This window comes from Mus pahari, chromosome 4 (assembly GCF_900095145.1).
Source record: "Mus pahari chromosome 4, PAHARI_EIJ_v1.1, whole genome shotgun sequence".
In the NCBI taxonomy this organism is placed as follows: Eukaryota; Metazoa; Chordata; class Mammalia; order Rodentia; family Muridae; genus Mus; species Mus pahari.
The window spans coordinates 66909254-66926407 of NC_034593.1; the positions used below are offsets into that span (position 1 = coordinate 66909254).

General features: G+C 38.7%; 2 protein-coding genes across 3 annotated transcripts in view; one reads left to right on the forward strand and one right to left on the reverse strand.

Annotated features, from left to right (window-relative positions):
- Positions 1–12493, reverse strand: part of Pdcd10 (programmed cell death 10) — a 44081-nt gene extending 31588 nt beyond the window's left edge. The window contains exon 1 of the mRNA XM_021195866.1: positions 12363–12493. The gene's annotated coding sequence lies outside the window, so the exon portion shown is untranslated. The remainder of the gene's footprint in view (positions 1–12362) is intronic.
- A 651-nt stretch (positions 12494–13144) lies between these two features.
- Serpini1 (serpin family I member 1) overlaps positions 13145–17154 on the forward strand; it is an 89733-nt gene continuing 85723 nt past the window's right edge. The window contains exon 1 of one of the 2 annotated variants that reach the window (XM_021195992.2): positions 13145–13272. The gene's annotated coding sequence lies outside the window, so the exon portion shown is untranslated. The remainder of the gene's footprint in view (positions 13273–17154) is intronic. The other variant, XM_029537954.1, reaches the window with a different exon arrangement.

Below are 17154 nucleotides of genomic sequence, written 5' to 3' on the forward strand. Positions count from 1 at the left end.
AAGAGAAGAGAAGAGAAGAGAAGAGAAGAGAAGAGAAGAGAAGAGAAGAGAAGAGAAGAGAAGAGAAGAGAAGAGAAGAAGATCCAGCTACTTATGGCCAGGATACAGGTAAAGTGATGTCAGATGAAGTATTTGGAAAGAGTGTGTAGCATGCTTTATGGAGTTCTAGTTATCACATTTTTTCCCCATCAGAAACAGACAGGTGGCGATACTATGTCCTTTCTAAGTACTTAGTATTCTAAAATTCTAACATTTCCATTATGGTATCTACTACAGGTTCAGAAAGTAAAAACCCGCAACAGATCATGAAAATTATTTACAACTCTAGCATAGAGGTTTTCTCCAAGAGCAGTTTGTCTGGAAGTTCTGAATGGCCATTTTGTTTTCTCTTCATAATTATCAAGGATCTCACTAGTTACACCTATAGAAAAACTAGCTCCCTAGCCTCATACCCAGAACTGTCCAGACCACAATACAGCCATTTCATAAAGGAGAATGCTCTAATTTGGTCCAAGATCCTCACACCTTTTAGGGTGTATCAAAATGATACAGCCACTAAAGAGCTAAAATTTCCTAAAAGGTGTGAAAAAGGGAAGACTTGAGGAATACTGTAAGCAGGTAATTCTACTTAGATAAAAACCAAGCTTCAAATCTTCAAATTATACTTACATTATCAAGCGTATGGAATACTGCATTTAGAAACAAGCAAGTGCCTTGCTAGGAATATATAGCCCCTTGGCACTACACTGTAATGTGTGTTTATGTGTGTACATACATATATTCTTAATAAGATCAAATCGTTTGCATAGAAGCTATGGGGGAAAGTGAAGTAAAAAGTCTGCAACATGGGCCTCAATTCTGTTATATGTTAAATCATGTTGTGTGTGAACAAGTCATCTCACCTCTATCAATTAGATTCTTCTTTAAGTTAGATAACTAGGCACTATAAAGAAACTGAGTTAAAAATAAGGTAGTTTATAAACAAAACTCTAACAGTTCTGAATTACACATTGTACTTTAAATATCTTTTCCAGAAAACCACACATGTCATAATGGCATCTCATTTCACTGGAAAGTCCAGTCTATTTAATCAAAATTTGAAGAGCACTCCTTTGTTGAACCACATTTACTATACTTGTGTGCCAAAATAACCCATTTTCTCTTTGCAAATTGAGTATCTCAAATAAGGTGTTATAGTAAAACAAAGCTAACATGGAGAATTAGTACCCAGACATGGAGTTGTTGACAATTACTATTTATGAGACAATGTGGAGGAGTCTTTGGGATTTGGGGATTGGTTTTGCAAGAAGAGCTTGGAAAAATTCAGAAGCAGGTGGGTGCAAGTGTTATATGAAGTGGAAGGATGTAAGTAATTTTAAAGTGAAGGATTATGTCACATCCGGAAAAAAGGATGCATACAAGGAAGTCAGGCTGAGGGTCACAATGGAAATGAAGACTATACTGGCAATTGTCACAGAATTGGGGGGTGGCAGGCAACTCATTTGTCTACTCTCTGGTACTTTGAGGAGAACCAAGTTTAAGTATGAATGGGCAAGCTTACCTAGAAAGAAAAATCTCAGGGCAGCAGTGCAAGTTCGAAAGTGATATAATAATATAATAGATATTTTCAGTGGGCAAACTTCAGAATGACAATCATAAGCAAAAGGAACAGAATAAAAATTTGAAAATTTTCTAGCCCAGCCCCCCAAAAGGAGCATGTGTAAAGATATCAGAGGGGGTTAGCTAGGATAGCAGGAATTTACCCCCCCAAAAAAGGAAAGAAAAAGAAAAAAAAAGTGACAGTTTGTACCAGGAGAGTAGAATGATGCCTCAGGGTACCTTGTGAATCTGCAAAACCACTACACCCATCAATGGCTCAAAGTCTTAGAACAGAAACATTTTAGGCAATGCAGATCAAATCTTGGGAGAAGAACATCCTGCCATCCTTTGACTGTCCAAGGTAGGGAATGGTTTTCCTGATTCATTTCTGATTTCAGCCGGACAGAAACACAAAGGCAGCTTCCCTGTTTCTAGCAGGTCTAGCCTGGGCTGGTGGCAGACCTTGCCATCTTCCATCTGATGCTGATTTTTCAGAATGCAGAGTGAAGGAGTAAGTCATGTAGGTTTTCACTCACATTTCAAAAGATGCCTGGTAGGACAGCTAGTATATAGTAGGGTTGTAAGTTAACTCCAAATGAGCAAAATGTGAGGCTGTAGGACTGAAGCTGAAGTTTATAATGGAGAGCAAGGTAAGGAAGAAGTGACTGCAGTGCTCATCAAGGTAAAACTAAAGGAAGCATGAAAGTCATTCCAAGAAAGTAGCCATGTGGGCAGTAACTTACAAGGAGTTAAGAGTAGAACTGCCCAAGCCTTCAGAAGTTTGTACTCTGCCAGTGTGCCCTAAATACAGATGCAAAGCTTTAGAACTTGATGTCTACCTTGCTGAGTTTCCCAGGTGCTTAGGGCTGATCACTCCTTTCAGACTCCTAATTTCTCTCCTTTGGAACAGAAGTGGGTACCTTTTCCCTGCTCCACTACTTTTAGAATGGCTTTCTTTTAGATTTTTACAGGTGCTTGAAGCGAAGTTATACTGAATCACTCAGGACTTTGTACTTGAACTGTAGAGAAACGTAAGAATAGCTAAGGCTCTGCAACTCTTAGAAACTGACTAAATGCATTTTACATCATGACATAGAGATAAGTTTTGAAGGATAGAAGCTAAATCCTGTCATTTGGAAGTCTGTGTTTCAGACCCTCGTATGTTGAAGGCTTTGTTTCCAAAGAGGTTATATTAGGAGTAGGTAGAAACTTTAGTAAGTGGAACTGGTTCAAAAATATTTGATGAAAGGTATTATGGCCTTCAATATTTTAAAATCTTAAGTCTTTTCCTTTTGTGGTGAGTGATTTTATTTCTACCATGATGGGTTCTACTTCCAAAGCACCGCGGTCAAGTGACCATGGACTATAGCCAAATTGTTTATCTCGGGTATTTTGTTATAGAAAAGGAAAGTATTAGACATCCAAATTAATATTGTCTGCAGGACAACAGTGCCAGGAGTTCTGCAGATATTCTTGGGAACATTCAGAGCATCGACACTCAAGAACAATGATTATCTCTATAAATGCTAACAGCAACCAACTTCTAGGTTTGCTGTGAAAATAGTTTATTATTACTAATAGGACAGCATATAGGGCATAGTAATTAATTTTCACTATTATGGTCAAGTGGAGAAATGTACATCCAATTTGGGCTGAAGTTGGGCAGCCTCCACAGCCAACTCTCCAGGGTATCAATGACCCTGAGAACAGGAAAGCTGGTAAAAATAATGGTTTGAAACCTATTTAGGAGAGCAGAACTTCCTTTTCCAAATAAAACCTCCCCACCTCTCTCTCCCTGTGTGTGTGTTTGTGAGAGAGAGACAGAGAGACAGAGTGTGTGAGAAATAGAATATTAAACTATTCTTTCCTTTAATAAATTAAGCATTTAAAACCTGTAGTCCTTCTCTCTCACAAAAGTCCTGACACAACTTCTTGAACAGTCACTAATATAGCATTATACACAAAACATAATAAATGAGCAGCCTAATAGGTTAAGAAAACATAGAATATTCAGACACAACTTTTCTATAACTCAATACCAGATTTCAATCTCTAGCTAGTATCTCTCCTTGCTATAGATGTTAATGCACTTAAGAAAGTTAACTGCTAGGACCCAAGGGGCTGAGGGGTTTGCAACCCCATAGGAGGAACAATATGAACCAACCAGTACCCCCAGAGCTCCCAGGGATTAAACCACCAACCAAAGAGTACACATGGTGGGACACATGGCTCCAGCTGCATATGTAGCAGAGGCTGGCCTTGCTGATCCTCGATGGGGGTAGAGGCCTTTGGTCCTGTGAAGATTCTATGCCCCAATGTAGGGCCAGGGCCAGGAAGCAGGAGTGGGTGGGCTGGTGAGCAGGGGAAGTGGGGAGGGAATGGGGGTTTTCAGAGTGAAAACCAGGAAAGGGGATAACATTTGAAATGTAAATAAAGAAAATATCTAATAAAAAAAGTTTGTATAAAAAAAAAGAAAGTTAACTGTTAAAATGCTGAAACTTGACATTGAAAACTTGCCATTATAGGTATCAAGTCCAGTCTTTAACTTTCACAATTCAGAAACAGAATGGTAGCTGATGTGTGAGCCAAACACAGTGCTTCCAAAGCTTACTGTATTTAGTGTTTACAAACTGAAATGCTACATTAACCTGTCTCAGCCTTTGTGCCGCCTCAATGTGAACACAGGCAAGAGCTGCTGTGACCTCTTATAAAACTGTTAGGAGACCCAAGAAGGCAGGAATGTAGGTAGATTTGACTTTGTGGAATTTTAATTTGGTACATCTGAATCACCTTAAAGTCAATTACTATGTCAAATGTATACATATTTTGGGGAAATTACAAATCTATGAAGTGACAGGAAGTATTTTTTTCTACAATATATATTAGGAGATAAACCCTTATATTTGGTAGAAAGATATAGTTGGTTGTTTTTTTTTTTTAAATTTGCACAGCTGGGTTATATGGTTTAAATTATTTGATAACTTTCTAAACTCATTTGAGAATGAATGAATGCTGATTGAAACTTTCACCTTACAGGGTTGTTAGGAGTACTAAGTATATTTAAAATACTTAATGAAGTAGCTGACCTTCAATAAGCATCTAATTCACACGGTTAGAGCTACTTCAGCAGAGCTCTATGAGCCTGGCGAGGCTTGAGGTTGAAAGGAAGGTGAGTCAAATCAGAGGAGAGTACAAACTCTGACTTACAGGACATGGCGAATTAGTGTCTCCTTCAATTCTGACACCTGCAGAGGCCTTTCTTGCCTCATCTTCATTCTGCCTAAACATAGCACAGCAAGGATCTAATGCTGATTATCACAAAGTCATAGCACTCACACACACCATTTTCAAAACTTTCTCTCTAATTTGCCAAAAGGAAGGCCAAAGTTACTTTGGCCATCAAAATTCATGTTACTCACAGGTAATTACTCTCAGTTTGGAGATACAAAGAGTTTGGTCATCAAATGACCTTTAAGACTATTTAAAGCACTAAAAGTATTATTTTAGGGGCTGAACAGATAGCTCACTGTTTACGAGCACTGGCTGCTCTTCTAAAGAACCTGGGTTCAATTCACAGCACCTACATGGTGGCTAATAACCAATGACTTCTTCTGGCCTCTCTGGGCACTGAACACACATGGCACAGATATCACACAGGGAAAATACCCATGTACATAAATGAAAAATAAATAAAATTTACACAACCTACATTTATATTCTTAATAAACACTGGTCAGCTTAATAAAGGAAGCTGTGTCCTATAAGCAGGTTGGGTAGCATACGAAAATAAAGACATAATCAAAGACTTACAGAAAAGGTAAAAATCTAGAGTGATCCAAAGTTGACACCCAGAACTGGGTATCAGCTGGGTGATAGGAAATGGGAATAAGGAAAATAGCAAATAGATTCTACAGTATTTTAAAAAAATCACCGGTTTGGGAAATAATACAAATTTCTTATGGCAATTCTTTTTATTTCTTACTCCACTGACTAAACAGAACTCAAATATAAACAAAAATAAATAACTTGTCCTCTTGAACATGCTCTTCTTCTGGCTATAAAGTTTATATAAATTAAGTGCCTAACTGAGTATTCACTTAGTGTTTAATTGAAGAACATGGCAGTTTTCTTTTTGATTAGCATCTGTGATCTCTCCTTTGAATTTCATCAATATAAAAGTAAGACTTTTTTTTCCTTTTTAATTATCTTAGAAGTTCAAGTAAATAAGCTATTCAGAACACGCTTCTGTTCTCTAAACTTACAAGACCACTCTGGACCATGTCCACTTGCTGTGTTCCAAATCCCTCATCCTATACCCTTTCATTTAAAACCTCCAGAATAGGTAAGGGTCTCTACAATATAAAAAAAAAAATTGCTCCTTACTTGATGCTTTTACATCACAACAATGTTGTGTGTACTCTAAATGTTGGTAGAATCTGTAGCAGAAAATAACAAATTGCCCCTGGCTCTCTTATTAAACAGTAGGTGCTAAATGATCCCAAAGTTCTCACTCAATAATGCCATTAAACTTTACCTTTTACTCCTAACTGATCACAAATACAAATGGTCTTAGTTGTAAGAAGGTAACGGAATGGCTATCTATATAGTATTTAGAGTCCCTTCTGTAACCTTCACTTTGTAAAACTGTTAATTCTCTTCTAAGAACACCTACAAAATCTCAATACTATCAAAGTGTCAATTTTAGCATGAATAAAGGCATCCTTCAAAGCATGTGTATTTTTTAATAAAAAAAAAGGCACAGTATTACTCAAATTCTTTTGGAATTAAATTAAGAAAGTCTTGCAACAATTTCAAGTGCCAAAGAGAGCCACTGCTGCCTAGAGGCCAGGTCTGACTCACTTAACATTTTCAAGAACCTTTTGTTGTATAACCTTATATAAGTAGGAGAGAGCAGCAAGGGTGGAGCATTTTAGGGTTTTGTCATTCCTTCAATCCAATGACAGCTGGATTCCGGGTCATCCAAATTAAGACAGAATGGCTGAATAAGACAGAAAGAGCCATTTAAGTGCCAAGAGCCAGACGGCAAGTTAGAGAAACCATGTTTTGTCCCTCTATATCAATGGGTTCTAATCATCCAACAAAAATTTGTACAAAGTGCTGCATATAAAATGTTTAAGTACCAAAGAAATGATCTTTATATCCCCTTTTCCCTCTACCTCCTGAAGTTTAAATTCCCTAAAAGATTTATTCATTTTTTGATTTCTAGTACCTGTCACTGAACTCTTCATAGTCTAAGTCAGCAATAGTGTAGCTGACAATACAGTGAAGTCAGTCAATCCAAGCCTTTGAAAGGGAATTGGAACTGCAGGAACAGTCACTGAAGAACAGATAGGAGCACTCCTGCTTCCAGTAAGCCACACCTACTTTACACACCTACTTTAAGAAGACCAGTGGTCACAAGTTTCCTAGTATACAAGTCTGTGTACCAGACTGTGATAAGAAAATGGCCTACTATTCCCCTGTCGAACTCAGTCATAGATCCTCAATTTGAGCAGCTCCTAGTACTAATTTTGAGTGAGGAATTATGACATATAATACCAGGTTATAGATAATTTCCAACAGTATCTGAAGAGGAAATCGAACACTTAAACTACCAATCGAAAATAATCTATTTCACTGGTCCAGAAAATCTGCACATCTGTCATTTCTGCTGTGTGAACTTCCCAATAGATTTTAAGTTTAACCATCTTATTAAATAACAATAATTGTGCCCAATGACCTTGACTTTTGGGGGACAAACTGTCTGAAATTGCAACTCTAATGCTACAAGCAAGCCTTTGACCATGAATACCATTTTATTGAAATGACTAAAAGCCTGCAATCTCCACAGAGCCAGCCTGAACTAAACTGCTAATTCCAAGCAAGTATGAGTTCTGTGATCTTGAGCCAGTAACTTAATCTCTCTACATCTTATCTTCCTTGTTCACAAATTGGGGATAATAGAACCTCCTATCCTATGGTGATTTTTAAGGACTATAGGTGGGCATATGAAATGCTTGGTCTATATAATGGCCATTCTAGCTCATTCCAAAGTAGACAATCTTACACATAAAACACACTCAACTAATTCGTAGGTGGATGAATCAAAGGATCATTACTATGGGTTTTCAAGGGACCATTCTGACTGAGAAAAGGGAGATTAATTTCCAATGCATGCCCAATAATTCAGTATAAACCAATGATTATAAAAATCCTTATGCTCTCTTTCATTCCTACAATAACACGAGACTCTAAGCAACTGTAATAGGAGATTAAGTAAGTTCAAATCACTTTTGTGTAGCTTAAAAAAAATGGCTTCCCATACTCCAAATGTAAAGGTGGCCTTGAAAAATAAGGCTAATATTGTGATGCCAGCCAAGGTATGCTTTATAGCTTAAATAAAATGTCTATGTTTATATAAAATTGAATTATGAAATTCATTTCAATTGCAGCAAATAAATTAATCTTAATTTCCTTAATAGAAGTACTTTCATTTTTATTTTTATGTGTATAAATATTCTACTGCCCTAAATCTGAAACACAAAGTATTTTAAATGCAATAAAGTATAAAATTACACCATCTTCTATATTTCTCAGAAGAAAATTTACATACTGGTTTAAAATTCTTAGTAATACCACCTATTGTAATAACCCTAACACTCTATCAACACATAAATAATTGCTTAATCTCCTGCAAACTGCATTATGCAAGGTAAATATTAAGTTTTTATTGAAGATTAAAATAATTTCAGACTATCTTTCAAAAAGTACCAAGTAAGCTTAGAATTGAGCAAAAACCATGGTTAATAATAAACCTTACCACATCATCAAAACTGAAAGCAAACACAATCCTCTACTGGGAAGTGTGCTGGTAAGAAAACAGATGAGTAAAGGCTACATAACTCAAAGCTAAGACAGAAGAAATGAGAAGGCCTTGCTCAAATAACATTTAGTGAGATGTTAAAACATTGTTAAATCAGTATAGAAATAATAAGTTCCTACTGTGAAAGTGTCAATACTAAGTGTCAATAATATGGGGAAGAGTGGGAATCTACTCTGGCTTATTATATTAGTATGTTATTGAGAAAAATTACAGAATTTTGTCTTCCAGAAAAAATCTAGCCTATTATATCCTTAATATTTTGTATGCAAACTTAAAAACACTTTTAATCTTAGAAGTGTCATATGTTCAAAAAAGTAAAATATTACCTTAAATCCCTCAATTTTAATGTTTTTCAAGACAGTGTTTCTCTGTGTAGCCCTGGCTGTCCTGGAACTCACGCTATACATCAGACTGGCTTCGAACTCAGAGATCTACTTGCTTCTGCCTCTGAAGTACTAGAATTGAAGGCATGAGCTACCACAGCCCTGCTTCAAATATAACTTATAAGAAGTGCAAAATATAAGTTCCTCTGAAATTAGAAAGTTAGTTTCCCAAAATCATCTTCTCTCAAGGTTGTATTAAATCCTGGGTATAACCACAACGAACCAACCAACCAAAACAAACAACATAGGAGAGGTTTATACTCAAATCTTGGCTCTAGTCCTTCCAAGACTTTAGCAATGCACTGTATTCTTCTGAGTCCCGAGGAGTAAATTTACTTCTAGTTTTGGTGTCCTTAGGTACAAGGCAAGTGAAGTAATTGCTTTGAAGTTAAAATCTAAGGGAAGAATAGAGTCCATAAAAACCTTCTTCCATATCTATATTTTGGAAGGCAGTAGTAATGTTTCTGAAATGCTGAGTTACACAGAAATTTTGCTGTAAAAGAAAATAAAACTCCCTTATATTTCCACAAAATTACTTATTTAGACTTTAGAGATCTCCAAGAAACAGTACCTTTATATAATTTACCTTAAACTTATGGCATTAACTCCTTTGTATCTGTCCTAAATTCCTCAGCTATAATTCCTTCGAAAGAAAATCTACTTCTTTCAACTGGCTATAAGGAAGAAGATGCTTCATTCATTTCTATATTTCTGCCCCTGTGTGCTGGCACTGTGCTTCATGCATTTATTGATTCGCTCTGCAAATAGTTACCAAACATTCACTTTATGCTAATTAGTGTAAGAGGGAGGCTCAGACATAACAAATGAGAAGGCCTTGCTCGGATAACTTTTAGTGAGATGTTAAAATATTGTTAAATCAGTACAGAAATAATAAGTTCCTACTGTGAAGGCGTCAACAATATGAGGAAGAGTGGGAATCTACTCTGGTTTAGGAAAGAAAGGTTCAGAGAAAGCCAGGCTTTGAAGGGATTGGCCACATTCAGAAAGGGAAGATGAAACTGGACAGGTGGAGAGTTGGAATTTGTAAAATTGTCCCCAAATCAGGAAGAAACTTATATGAGAAAAAAAAAGTAACAGCTGAGAATAAGATTGGAGACATTCAGGAAATTGAGGACAGATTAGTAGCATTAAACAGAAGAAGAAGATAGTGACATCTGTAATGGTCAGTCTTTTTCTTACATAAAATAATCAAAGTTTGAACACAATATTAATACCTATAGTGAAAATACCTGGATTAATTATAAGTTGATCTGTTCCAGGACATATGACCTTGGGAAAGTCACCTAACCAATCCACTCCTTTTCCATTCCCCTTAGCCACTCAATTATTCTACCAAGACTACAAAGATAAAATAATATATAGACCCTGTTCTTACAGACTACTCTTTAAGAGAGAGATGACTCTGTAAGGAAACCCTCCAAAGTCCTCCAATGAATGGTGTCTGAAGTTGGTGCAAAGCTCTTTAAGGGAACAAATGTGGGCAAAGAAAGCTGAACACTACAGGCAAACACCTGACTCTGTGAGCTCTGGCTAGAGCCTGAAGGATATTCAAATGCAGCAGGAACACTGTTCATCTCAGCACTTCCACTGTAGTGACGATGAAGCACTACAGTGTGATGGGCCTCAGAGATACAGACAGAGTTGGAGTAGGACTAAATCAAAGACAAAACCTTTTTTTGTTATTAAAAAAGCCCTTCCATAACCACATAGCTGCATGCCACCTAAAACTTATTTCATACCTTTCCCAGCAAATAGCAAATGTCCACACTGTTATCTAGAAAATATATTCACATTCTTGCTTTACTAGCACTGACTTACATATGGCCCACTCAAATTAATGCACCTTTTACTCCACTTCAAAACCAACTAATCCCAGATAATTTCCCTTTCGTTAGTGACTTTTCCCTTGCTGTGAACTACTCTATGTGTGGTGTTACATAATTCCTGATTTTTCCTCATTTTATGGTACCACACCTCTCCATTTTCTTTAAAAGTCCCCTTCAAACAAGACCATTTTAACTGGTTCTTCTGATCCCAGAAATGGCTTTGCGCTAATATATATATACATATATATATATATATATATATATATATATATGTATATATATATTAATCATGACAAGCAAAGTACATTCAATATATAGCATATATACTTACAGCACATACTATGTATTTATATTTTAATTTACATAGTAAGCCTGTATTTCCATTCAATACCGAAGCATCATTTTTATCATTCATTAACATTAAATAAGAATGAATTAAAACTCACCGATGACGCCAAGAAAAGAAAATATACAAGTGTATGTTTTACTGTCTACACATGGAGTGAAGAAAAGGAGGGAAAAGTAAAAATCTGAAAAAAAAGTCACTTCTTGTAATAAACATGTTACAATTTCTCCATGATTCTGCACTTAATTTTCACTTAATGAAAGCATTAATATCTGTAAAGTAAGTTCTGTGAAAGTTTCACCCATAGCTTTTGAAAACGGTAAGAAAATAGAAAAGAAAAAGACTATTCTCTTAACGACAACAGTGAGCTATTCCTACATATTACTTATCCTTTAAAAATGACGCGTGGAAAGTGAGTGCTATCATTCAGTCGACCCCAGAAAAAGGGGTAAATATCTAAGCTAAAGTGGTCCTTCCTGTTTTGACAGAACCTTAGAGAGGATGCTTTGGCAAAGCTTTCACTCCACGTCAACAAACCAACTCTCTGCACCCCCCAACCGTTTCTGACAAACAGGCACACTACTTTGCAACTTCTTCTATCTGCTTCCAGCACTACCACCCACCTCCCCACTCTTTCTTCCTAAGACGACAACTCTGGTCAGAAACTGGACTTTCGGAGGACTAGACTCTGAAGATCTGTGTGACCTTGGGCACGTCATTTGTTTCTTCAGTTGTCTCCCTAGCATCCCAAAGTGAAAGCGCTTCGAGGGCACTTGAGAAGTACACATCCATCTGACGTCTTGGAGTCGAGAGGCATAAACCTTCCTAGTTAAGAATCACCTCCTCAGAGAGGAAATTGGAACTGAGTCGGAACTGTCAACACTGTCTCTCTTCTCCCCTCAAAGGGCATAACCCCAGTCACACCGGGAGTCGACTCCCGGGCACCCACGCTCCCTCCAGGCCTAGCCCAGCTCTAGCCTCACCTGCCTGGGACCTCACCCCACCACATCCGCCCCCTCGGTCGGTGGAGACCCGGGAGGCCGACCTCACCCTTCCCCTCCACCCAAACCCACAGTGGACTTCCTGGAGGCGCCGGGCCGGGCTGGGCAGGCGGCGTTAACAAACCCAGCTTTCCGCAGCTCGCCTAGAGACCTCGCTGACGCCCAGAGGGCCCCGCTCCCCACCCGTCCGCCCCGCCGGCCAGAGCCCAGCCTCAGCACCGCCGCCTCGGTCCCCGCCTGACCCCAGGCCGCTCTGGCTACCCACGGAGCCGTGTGGACCCGAACCGAGAAACCTCGCCTTACCGGCAACGGAGGCACGGACTTCACTTCCCACCTTTGGAGCCCTCTTCAACTCCCGGATCAATTCACTCCGGCGACGCCGGAAGGACCCGAGAGGAACCAGGCGTTGTCCGGAATCCTGCCCAGCAGGAGTCGCGCAAGGCCCGATGGGGATTTGTAGTTCCGCCTCCCATTTCCGTTAGCACTTCCTGCACTGGTAAGACTACATGTCCCAGAAGGCAGTGCGAGAACGCCTTAGGCAATAGGTGGGGACACTTCTAGCAAATCAGAAGAGAGTTCCCTGTCATTGAGGGAGGGGGGAGATGAAGAGAGAGAGCGCCCAAAAACGAGGGAGGGCGGGGCCGATTCTCACCTGCACCAATCAGAATGCGAAGCTAGCCCACAACGCCACGCCCACCGGCGGGCGGTGCCCTCGGCTGGGTGTAAGAAAAAAGGGCGGGGGACCAGAGGTAGCAAGCAACAGGAGGCTGGGCTGAGTCCCTGAGTAGATGGGGAGGAAGCCTCTGGGGACTAAACCGGTGGGCTCCGCCTACTCCGAAGCAACAGTAACCCCCCCCCCCAAGGACAACTCACTCCCGTGTTCACTGGACCAGCCCGCTGAGAGGGCGAAGCTGGACCAGAGGAAGGGCCAAGTGTGATGCCAGAGGGAAGAATGTCGGAAACGAAGCTCCAGGAGCTAAGAGACCTCCTGTACCGCTCTGCGCCTAGGCTGCGCAGACGGCAGAGGGAGGAGCCGCAGCCGGAGCTTCGGCCAATTAGAGGCGGGGAAGGCGGAGCTTGAATCTCAGAAGAAGCCTCTGCTCAGCCTAGTCTGTAGTTTCCCTGGAGAGAGGCAAGAGCAGCATCCCGAGTGGTCTCAGCCTGCCCAGCATCTTCTCCAGCATCCCGAGCGGGGATTGCAGGTGAGAGGGAGGTAAACGTGGGCGCCACTTGCGGGCTACAGCACATCAGCCGGGGGAGGAAGGCATCTGACAATAGGAACGCCTGGGTACTGGAGGAAAGAGTGCTATGTTGACTTAGGATCGCGGTGCAAACCTTTTCAGTACAATTGCGTACAACTACGGACTTTGGTAGGGAGAAAACAAAAAACAAAAAACAAAAGGTAACTCCGCCTGGGATATTAAGGGCGTGGTTAGGGATTTTGTTTTGAGTTGCACTATTAAAACTGGTCTGGGAGATCGCAAGATTGAAGAAAGCCCTGCTAATTGAGTACCAGGTGGACGGTGTCAAGCTAGATGCGTAGCTGGTAAAAAAGCAAAAATGGCATTGATAGAGAATCACTTTGGAACTGTTTCACTAAGAAAATAACTTTGTCCTCTTTAGTGCCTGCCGCCTGTGTTGGTTTATCAGACTGTCCTGCCACAGACCTGCTAGCCAAGACAACCGGTTGTATTGCAGGGTCTTTGGATTGTAAAAGATATGGATTAAAGAAGCAAATAATAAGATAGGATGGGTTCGGGCTAAACCTATCCTAAGTATAACTTTTACCAGCATTAATGAGAAAATAAATAGAAACGGGTGGGTATTTGGCTTTTCCTTCCTGCTGGCGCTGGAATATTGAAACAAAGACCTGGGTTTAGCCTACAACAGGAACATATGGTGTACTTCATCGCTGCTTCTTATTCTCTCATTTGTGTCCGGTAACGTTTGTTCGAGTTTTAAAAACAGGAGTACAAGGGAACTGTGTGGAGGAGCTTTCCTCTATTGAAGAGAGTATGATAACCTTTAGTATGTTATAATGGGTTCTCATTTTAGAGGTATATAGTATCACACAATAATAGTTCATTCTCATTGTGTGTATACTCTTTTGAATGCTAGTAATACATACGGGAGGAATTATGTTGTAATACTTGTTATGTTAGATAGTCAAACCTATGATAGCTTACAACCTTTCTGTTTGGAAAAGTACTAAAATAATACGTGCTTAGTTCATTTTTGTTGTTGTTGTGAAATAGTGTCCCAGATTATATGCCTGTTAGTCATGTAGCATATTGCAGCATACTCTGCTCTGAAATGGCTTTCCTGTGACAGTTGACTATTCCATAGGGTACCAGACTAATTGAGATTGTTTAAAGAAGGGTCATTAAGATCCAGAAATCACCTTCTATTTTCTTCTTTTGTCATACTATTCTGGTTTACTGTGGGATTTTGAATTTTGTTTTTGCAGTGCACACAAGATGTTTTCTAAAACTAAAGTGGCTCAAAGGTATTTTCTCCATTACTTAAGGTTCAGTCCTACTAAGTGCAGATACTGATGAGAGATGCCCACTACTAAATTAATTAAGTCCTTTTCTCCCACATTCTCACACACCAAAGAACTGGATACACAGAGAAATCTAAAAAAAAAAAAAAAAAAAAAGAAAAAGAAAAGAAAAGAAAAAGAAATATCTAGGCTTAGATTAGGCAGATCATGTAAGTATGAGAAAAAGCTACAGACGCCACTAAACTTAACAGTGACAGTAAGGGTGGGTGTTATCTTTGGTGTACTACTAGAAACCTATTAATGGGCATAGCCATCTGGCTGATGTGATCTCCAAACAATGCTTTTGGGAGGGAAAATGTGATCTGGTGGTTTAATAAAGCTTGGAAAAGATTGTCCTTGCCCTTGTTATGTGTGATGTAGATGCATAGTCCTGAGTCAGTCATAGATGCTCAGGCTCTACGCTGATTCATTTGAAAACTGAATACCTGTTGTTTCTGGTTATTCCCTCCACAAAAAGATAATAGTTAATTATGTGACTGGCGATGAAGTTCTTTTAGAGCCTTTGTAAGAGTGGCCTTTTGAAAGAATTTGATGGAAATCAGTCAATAACAAAGAAAATAAATGGATAGAAAACAATTTACATGAAAACAGCTGAAATGAAGATGTTTTTAAAATTTCATCTAACTACATAAATAGTAGGCTCTGAGATGTCCTAAGACTACAGTCTCATCAAGAATGAACGAGATTTCAATTTTAAAATGCCTAATATTCCCCTGTTTGTGTGAGCAGATCTATGGACTGAGTTCTTGTGTTGTTTTGGGAATAAGAAGACTTGTGTTTCTATATGAAGCAAATTGTTAGTATATCATACTTGGACAGTTATTTTCACCTTGAACTCTTTATCTGGTTTAATTGACATTTATATCAATTTCGAATAACCTGAGGTGTTTTCTTGGTTAGTGTTGGGAAAGGTCGTTCAATTTATATAAAGTATGATATATGAAGTAAAGCCGATCATTTATCCAGCTGGTCTATCCAGTGGAAGCTACTCAGGAGATGACTCCCTTTTAGCCAAAAGACTTGGTTAATTTCAAATGGCATTATCTTTTGGACCGCTCTTTAAATTTAAAATTCTGATTCTAAGTCTATGGAGTGAAAGTAAATTGACTGGAATGCATTTCTAGCAGGAGGTTTGGAGACTGCCCTTGACACAGCAGAGAAAGCACTTACAGGTTCGAGATCAAATGGTTTGGGAGTGAACTGGGGACAAGTAAATAGATATTTATAAAAATGATTGAGAAACATACCCTAGACATCAGAGAAAAGATACTTAATATTTTGTGTTAAATTTATGTAATACAGAGTACATCCTTCCTTTTTCAACCACTAATTTCTACAGACCTATATTCAAAATGCGAACATGACATTTTTTGCACTTGTGAGTCACTGAAGTCATTAATATATTAAATTTTAAACAGTTATAGGTTATAAAGACAAAACTAATACATTTATGGTATTATTTGGAGAAAAATTTTATTTATTTCCTTACTTAAACAGACAATCAATTTAAACAACAACCAATGTATTTAGATTTATCAAAATTTTCTAAGGTTAAATACTTGTTTGGGAATCTGGAACAATAATTTATTCAAATAAAGATTTGTTTTGCTTTTTTACTTTTCCAGATAACATTTTCAGTATTTTATCCTTAAAATTTGGGTAATTGTGGTTTTATTTGTTTATTTATTTTAGGTTGTGCAAATAATTGTTTTTCATAAATGTGGAGCAGTATATCTTTATTGTCATGGTCAGCACTGGGATTCGAGGCTAGGCCCACATGCATGATAGACAAGCACTCTACCACACTATTAACTATGAACTATTAACTTGCTAGACCTGGAATTTGAAATCGTCTCAGTCTTTGTTTGTTTTTATTTCTTAAGATGTTACTAATTAGCTCAGCTCTTTAGCTTCTCCAGGAATTGCGTTTTTGGGAACTCACTCAAACCTAGGCTTCCATCTTAGAAGGGAGAGCATTAATTAGACTCTCCAGACCAGGGGCTTGCTTTAATCTCATGTTGATCTTGAGCAGATTCTATCAAGGTCAGTGGACAGAAGATGCACTGTGACTACTGGCTCAGTTAGAAATGTTGCCCAGTACGGTAATCTACACAGTGAGATACATGTATTTTCATAAATAAGACGGTTGATCCCACCAAATGGTTACTGGATAAGTTAGTTATTTTGAAAATGACTTTGTTCTGATTAACTATTCAGAAGCAGTTATTGGAACCAGACTTGATTCAGACTTTGTAGCCTGCAAGATTTTGTCTACAAGTTGTAAATTCATTCCAGGGGAAGGAAATCTAGTTGAGGAACATGGCTCTGCCAGGAGATGCTCCCAAGGTAGAGGTTTCCCAGCCAGGGACGCCTATGGCTCACCCCCACTTGCCATTAAACCTCTGAGGAATATCTTTGCTAATGTCTTCCCCTTAAAACCAAATTTCATTGTGTAAAGTCTGAATTTATTCTCCAGTTTCTCTAGTTATGTTTTCTCCCCCCACCAAAAAAAAAAAAAAAAAAAAAAAAAAA